Here is a 7,983-nt window from a genome sequence, read left to right as displayed (position 1 = left end):
AATGGTAGACTGTTGCTAAAATCACAGAAAAACAGAAAGTTTATCAAATGTTTGATAGTCATTTGCAGATATCTGGCAGGACCAAGGACCAAGACAGGATTGCAGCTGTTATACACAGTTTTATTGATCAGCGCAGATGTGATGTTGTGTCTTTGAGTCCTTAGTCTTTTTAGTAATTGGGAATCTGAGCAGAATATCTATTACCAAGTTGAAAAAACAAGGGAAAGGGAGAGCCAGACCGGCAGCATCCAGGTGGTTCAGGATGGCCTCTAGTGAAAGTAATCACCAAGAGTCCTTTGAAGCAAGAGTGGTTCAGGGACAGGGGTCAGACAAGCCAAAGACTAGAAGATGTAGATACGTGAAAAAGCCTCTTACTAGACTTCCTGTGTAGCACATGGGCTGATTGTGTTTGTGGCACCATAATGTTGTTTCACAACTTCTTTCACTGGATGTTGTAAACAGCGGGAACAAATGACGCACAGGATTGCATAGTTGGAGGACTAACTCTCAGCATTTTCTAAAATACTCATCCTTTCTCTAAAATAAAGCCTTTTTACAGTAAAAGTAAAATTTCATTAACTTTTTTCCCCAGAAGTGAGCATTTTATGTTTGGAACAAAAACCTCTCATAAGCCCTTTCCTGTATTTCCTCACCTCGGTGCTCACGGCGAATAAGCTCTATTCTTCTCTGTCTCAGGAAGCCTCTCCACGTAGAAAGCGCAGAGCGGTCTCTTGGCAACTGGCACATTATTCTATTCTATTAGAGGCTGCAGGATTAATAATTATGGCGTTTAATCTGAAGCATGGCCAGTGTCCAGCCTGGCTCCCTCCACGCCGGCTGCAGTGCGAAGCATTTACGTCTTCTCAGCGGGGTCAGCTCACGTCTCCGGTGCAGCTCCCTTTATGGAATATCAGCAGCTGGAGGGGGAAAAAGAAAACAATGAGGAAAGACCAGGTTCTTGCTGAGACTCCAAATAAAACAATTTGCACATAACCAGGGACCTTGACTGAAATCCTCGTGAGCTGGGAGCTAATTAAAACTGGGACCTTGCACAAAAGGGATCATAAACAATGTTTATCCCCTTTTGCTCTACCTGGCGTTCCTTCTTCTTTCTCTATCTTGCCTCTTTGTCTTTGTCTGCATTCACACCAGTTTATACTGTATGACTCTCAGGGGAGTCCAGCACAGAAAAAAGAGAAAGATTTACTGATTTTTACTCTGACAAATTGGCTTAGTGGCTTACAGCAGCAACAACTGCACTCTTTGTGCTGTTGCCGCAGGGCTTTCAATCAGATGTAAATGCTCAGCACATTAACATGTCATAATTAGTGTCACAAGTTGGAGCTTCAGCATTTTGGGTTGTCTGCATGGCGCTTTGACTTACCGGATATGCATAAATTGCTGTGTTTACCCCCACACTACCCACCCCTCCCCAAAAAATGCTGTGACACATTAAAACTTGTAAGGACTTTTATTTTTATTTTTGGAGTTGAAGGGGACTTCTGAAGTTATTTTCCGCTGTGAGTTTTCAAACACTTTGAAGAAAATTAATCACTACAGCAGCAGCAGAAGCATAAAAATGGGTCAGCTGATACAACATCGACCAACGGCTTTGGGAGAAATACTGGAGCTTTTTTTTTTCTCCTTCTACATAATTCAGGCCGAGACTGGTTGCACTTTGCCAAAAGAGTCTGACGTTTGACGAATGCCTCGATCGAGCCAGTCGATCAAGCTGAATCCAGGTACATGGGAGAGGTGCGGAGGCTTTGCTGTAGGAAATCCTTAAGATGAATAAACGACATAATAGGCACGGCATGGGCAGACATTAATATTCATTAGTGTTGTTTAGATAATGTATACCCTGCTAGGTCACAGGTGATGTTGAAATGTGTTTACCTTTAAGATATGGAGCTGTCAGCCGGCGCGGCAGTGGGTGAGCAGGAAGCAGTTCGCCGTGTTGCTGAAGGACATTTGGAGAGGATAAAGAGCTTTTGATGGATACAGAGTTGCTGTCGGCTGGGATAGAACCTGTGACCTTTCTGATAAAGGAAGGTCTCTGTGCCCACTAGGCCACCCAACTGCTTTATTACTTTTTCATATAACCAAGGTCAAAAACACGAGTGTTACATTTTCAGTCTGTGTGCATGTCAAAAACAGGTAATTTTCTTTCTGTTTTTTAATAAACTTCACTTCTGCTTATTTTTTTTCTCCAAAGTCTACTCCAAATTATAATTTCCCCCACTGGGGAAAATGAATAACGCCAGGTACCTATCCTCACTGTAATTAAGTGCTTGTTTCATGTGCTTGCATCTTTTTTTTGTTTGGAGTGCACCACTAGTTCCTCATTGGCACATCCGGTGCTCAGCTACTTCTGAAAAGGGTAAAAAATAAAGAGAAGCCTTTGCAGAAAAGTCGTGGAACTAGATATGGATTTACTTTTCATGTTTGGATTTTCAGGCTGGGGGAAAAAATACAATTCTCTCATTCGTTCGAGGGAAATCGGTACGCCAAGACAGCAGGCGTCTCAGCACGGGCGATGGTCTGGCAAAACAATTAGAGGTCCACTGAAAAAACAAAACAAAGTTGGGCCAAACTGAGCAGCATTATTGGCATCTGATAAGCTTTTTAAACTCACCACTTGTTACTTTCTGGACTGTCTCACAGCACACCCTCCGTTTTGTTGGATGAAAACATATTGGCTACTTCACTTCACTGTTCTTTCCTCAAGTTTGAGCAGTTTTAAATAAAAACCAATCCTCATCGCTCTACTCTCTCTTCTAATTTCAGGAATAAGGCCATAATAATTACAAGATTTTATATTCAGTCTAACTTTATTCAAGTCTTGTTTAAATGTGGACAATAGTAGATAAACTTGAATAAACTAACACTGCGGTTACAGTTTAAAAATACTGACTGCCAGTGGTTACCCTCAGCTTCCTTGTTGCTGCACCGGTGAAAATCCTACGTTGCATGATTCTTGAGTTACCACTTTCATAAACTTGGGTGTTCACACCGTGCACCCTCTTGGCAAAGTGATGACAAAAAAGGCAAACAAGTTGAAACTGTAACAGGACAGCAATTAGTCTCTTACTTGACAGTTTTCTCACTGTACTCTCACTGTAATCCCTGGCCTTTGCTGCCAAGAGAGAAGCGCAGGGTCACCTTTGCATGACCCCAGTCGCTCTCCCCAACTTGCCCCAAATAGATTCTTGTTTAGGAGATCTTGGCATCACATTTAAACACAATACCCTTTGGAATATTTTAGCCTGTGAAGAAATGTTCTGAAGAGGCCACAATCTGTAATCACGTGGCTGAGAAATTTGGGATTATATTTTCCATGTCCACGAGGATCTGCTAGGGTCTTGACTCCAGTACAATTTGACCTCATCTTTGTTGTATTATGTCATTTGCGAGACATAATGGAGTGCTAATGGGCTGCTAAGGACAGTTAGCTCTAGTCTGTGGATGTCCACATTACATTACAAAGTAATGTACCCTAACCCTAATTACACACGTACCCCAGATTGTGGATGCCATATAAGTATAACAGGAATGACTACTGGGCCATTGAGACTCCAGGTGTCCATATTCACAATGGAGTACAATTGAAGCCTATGGATCCCAGCATAACCACCACATTTGTCCCTTCACACACCACCAGTGACATCATTATACACAGGGGTGCACATAAGTGGTCCGCAGGTGCGCATTCGCTGTCAAAATAATAGACGCGCACCAGATAAGAAGTTACAGCGCACGTTTGCGTACATATAAAAGGCACTGTTTTTGTCCGCTACAGTGGGATTTTCACGGCATATTCTGCACCACATCTCTGTGCGTTCATCGTTTGTTTGAATCCAGCTCACCTCCTGCAACCACTTTTCCAAGAATACGCGCTTCTTTTGCGGTTGGAGGTGGAGGAACACCAAAGTAATTGCTTAAAGGAGCTTGCTTCTTCGACATCTTTAAGAGTTCTAAACAAATGTCTGTCCTCCTCCAGAAAATCTTATGTACGCAAACGCGCGTTGCAACTTCTTATCTGGTGCGCGTCTTTTATTTTAACAGGGAATGCGCACCTGCGGGCCACTTATGTGCACCCCTGATTATACACCCATTTCTGCTCATCATTATAGTCCAGGTATCTGCTGCAGTATTCTCCTGAACGATAGGTGTCACCACTCCTGGGAGCTCAGCGCTGGTACAGGAGGAGAAGAAGTCAAAATAAAAAAAAGAGTTTCTTCTTTTTAAACTGTTTCAAAAGCTTCCTCGGTATAATCTGTGATAATCTGTGTTTAATCTCTGAGCATTTGAATTGATGTATCATTAAAATGGCGATATGTCCAGCAGAAACAGTAGCTTGCGACTGCAGAGTTGATGTTAATTTAACGTCAGCTTTGTCACACAGTGCAATTTGCGAGTCATAATGGGGTCCTAAGTTGCTAGATCACTCTTGACTCCAGTACTCTACAGAAAAAGGACGGTTAGCTCTAGGTATTATCATCAGTGTAAAAGGACACCTTGTATTCATCTCAAATTGAGAGAATCTGATGTCCTGATATGTCTTGTACATCCGGCTTTTACCTGCTCATTTCCAGCACTGGCTTAAAGGAAGACCACACAACAAGCGAATTGCAGTAATGTTGTGCCAAGAGTCCAGAGAAAGTCGTTGACACTCATTGAACCCAAAATAACTGGTGGCTTGTGAAGTGGGCGGGTACCAAGATAAGCTTTTCTTTCCTTGAAGGCAAGCAACTTTAGAAACTACCAGTAAGAGTGAAGGATGCTGTTGATCGGTGATACGTGCAACTGGAGCAGGGAAAGACTGCTAGCGACAAACAATGTGAGATAAGCTAATCACTTCCTGTGTGGAGACTCCTTAAATTTTGGAATTGGATAGGAATTCAGAGCAGCATTTTGTTTTTGGAAACCAACCAGAGGAGTCCCCTCCTGCTGGCCATCAAACAGCACTTTTCAGGACAGGGACAGACAGTTGGATATGTTAGGGTTAGCAAACTTTGCTAAAGATATCCCACTGCAGCAAAACTGTCAAAGTTGCACATACAAAAAATGTTAATATGATCAAAAAAAAAAGTTTTCATACTTTGTCATTAACAGTAATTATAATTAGAGTGGGATAGTTCAGTCTGCAAAGAGTGACTCTACTGCAAATTTGTACCTGTCAGGATGGACACATGGTGAAATGTCCTGAACTATAGCGTGTGCCATTAAAAACAGCGGGCTTTTTTAGCCATACCAACACGACGTTCACCCTACTCGCCAGACAGAGCTCCCTGCAATTTCATCCTCTTACACAAAATAAAATTGAGAATGAAAGGATGGTGTTCTGACGTAGTAAAGGAGGATCCAGTCCACACCGCAGAGGCACAAATGGTCATAACAGAACTCCCAGTGAGGAATCTAAAAGTAGCAGCAGTACTGAAATTGGTGCCCCGTGGGAGGGCTTTGAAGTTTCTGATTTTTACGAGCAAACTTGTGAAACCTAATGATCGTATCACCTTGCCTTGGATTCCTGTCATCGTCGAGCACAAAATGAAGCCTGCAAATATTAAAAAAGAAGCTCACATCTCCTGTACCGCATGTATTTTTAAAGACATTTTAACCAAAGATTTGAGCTGCAAATGCATGCTCTGCATGGTGATTAATCATATCTTTTATCCTAGCTACCTTAGGTGCAGGTGCTAATTATTTAGAAGCTCTCTGATGCAATATCTATGTCTAGATAGAGGCCAATAAAAGTCAGTCTATTAATGAGATTTTTATTTAAATGGCTTCCCTGTGTGGTATGATGACAGATCTAGAAGTAGAGAGGGAGGTTTAAAAATGACCGTAGGTGGCTATTCCACCAGATTCTACCCTACCTGGTGCTGCACCACCGTAATGAGACACCCAGCAAGTAGAAAGGGAGGCAGCTGGGAGAAAGAGAGCGTAGAGCAATCTTCCACTGAGCCAAAGATCTCAGCAGCACCCTGAGAGGCTTTGCTTCTTCTGATGCTTATTAATCCCGAGAATGAAATGAGGTTAACAGCTCTGAGTGGTTCAGAAACAGCCATCAGCAGTGCGGTGTGATTTTGATCCTCCGATACTGGAGACTCTTGAGTTTTTACAGTTTCTGACAGACTTGAGAGGCAAGATGGCGATGATTTTAGAGGAAAATGTGCAATTTCTTTTAAAATGACTGACAGCAGCAGATTGCAGTTTTTAAAAAAAATTACAAGTTCTTGGTGGGCAAAATCGCAGCACTGCAAAAAGTCTTATTTAAAAGAAACAAAACGGTCAAGAGAGGATTTTCTTTCTTCTACCACAGGCGTGTTTGGAAACTGATTGTGCTAATTTAGTTCTCTTTTTTTGGCCTATGCATGTCTTCTTTGGTGTATTTTCAGCTGTTAAAATTTCATTTTTCTTTCTTTTTAACTTGAGCTTTAAAGTTCATGCACCACCTTGGATAAAACAAAGCACTCCCAGTTTTGAAGTTTATTTCTACATCTGCACAATCATGAAAGAAAATCTGAATTTTTTTAAAGCCACATCAAAGAGAAGTCTTCCAAAATAATAAAAGATTTTGCTCATCATCTGCTCTCATCATCTTGGCAATGAGAGAGGTCTTGTGGTATGCTCTGCTTGGCAATGATGAAGACTGATGGTGTTTTGTTTTCTCAGCAGACTAAACATCAAACTGTACGAAAAACAAGGGCACAGATAATTAAACTTAAAATGAATCCCAATTCCTGTTTCACAACAGTGAAGTAATTAGTGCAAAGGTTCAAAATGCATGTCTCCATTAAAATAAAGTTGATGTATTTAGAATATTGAATCAGTATTATGTGCGGTTTGCTGAATGTGTCATCACTTCTCATCCTCCTCTCTTTAATTGTGCCCGTTAATCCAATCTACTTGTCATGGTCAACTCTGGGTTTATGTGTAAAAAATTTATATTCAGGGTGTCAGAGTATGTTTCATGCTTTATTTTTATGCTCCAGTACGTCTTGGGTTATTTGTTTTGTTTCTTAATGCATGACATTAAGTGGAATTTCACTCATCCAGGCGTGTCACTAACACGGCACACATTTACTGCTTCGGTAATTTGCATTTCATCCCTCTTAGATTTCTATCTGCATGACGGAAATAAAGGCCCGTAATTTTATGGCTCATACATATCACTTTCTGGCCTAATCAGATTGTACAGTATGAAACATATTGAGATGTATTTTCTGTTTTTGTTTGGTGGAGGCAGAGCTGTAGTGATTCTGCAATCAAAGCATTGTTCACTCGAGCATATGTTCTTGGGGTCTTTCCAAAATGGCTGTTTAGTTTCAGTCACACAAGCCACAAGACCGGTATTCCCTGCTGGCAAGAGGTTTGCTGAACCAAAAACCCACTTGACGGACAATGAAAATATAAAATGAAGATGGGTTTCCTTCAGAGTAAAAGCTGTGATTTACAACTTTGAGGGTAAAAACGATCTGTTTTGTAATGTAGTTGGTAAGTGTCTGCAGAAAAGTTGGAATCTTCCATGCAAACTGCAAGCAATTTTGGCAATCTGCTAGTGGCCAAAGTAATCACAAGGTTTTCAGTGCATTTCTATATACCTCCTTGCAGCCGCTCACCAACTAGTCAAGGAATTTTTCTCTAGCCACCTGTGGTTGCAGTGGTTCACTGACTAGTCTGTAAGTTTGTTGACAGAGACTTTAGCAATCAGTTTAATGCAGCATACAGCAAAGACTCATCAGCCCGTCAGGGAATGAACCTTTTTCCTAAGCAAGCAGGGGTTTCAACAGGGTTGCCAACCAGTCTGGAGGTGAGCTGAGGCCTGTTTGAGGCCTTAAATCTGTTTTATTCAGGGTATTTGGCTTTATTTATGACACGGACTTGAAAAGAGAGATATAAACACCGGGTCTGAAAAGTGCTTTATAATAACCAGGAATAATTCTAAGAGGTGACTCCAGTGGCTGTTAAATAACCCAG

The sequence above is a fragment of the Oreochromis aureus genome, linkage group 23, assembly GCF_013358895.1.
Source record: "Oreochromis aureus strain Israel breed Guangdong linkage group 23, ZZ_aureus, whole genome shotgun sequence".
Taxonomy (NCBI): domain Eukaryota; kingdom Metazoa; phylum Chordata; class Actinopteri; order Cichliformes; family Cichlidae; genus Oreochromis; species Oreochromis aureus.
This window is presented reverse-complemented; position numbering follows the sequence as displayed.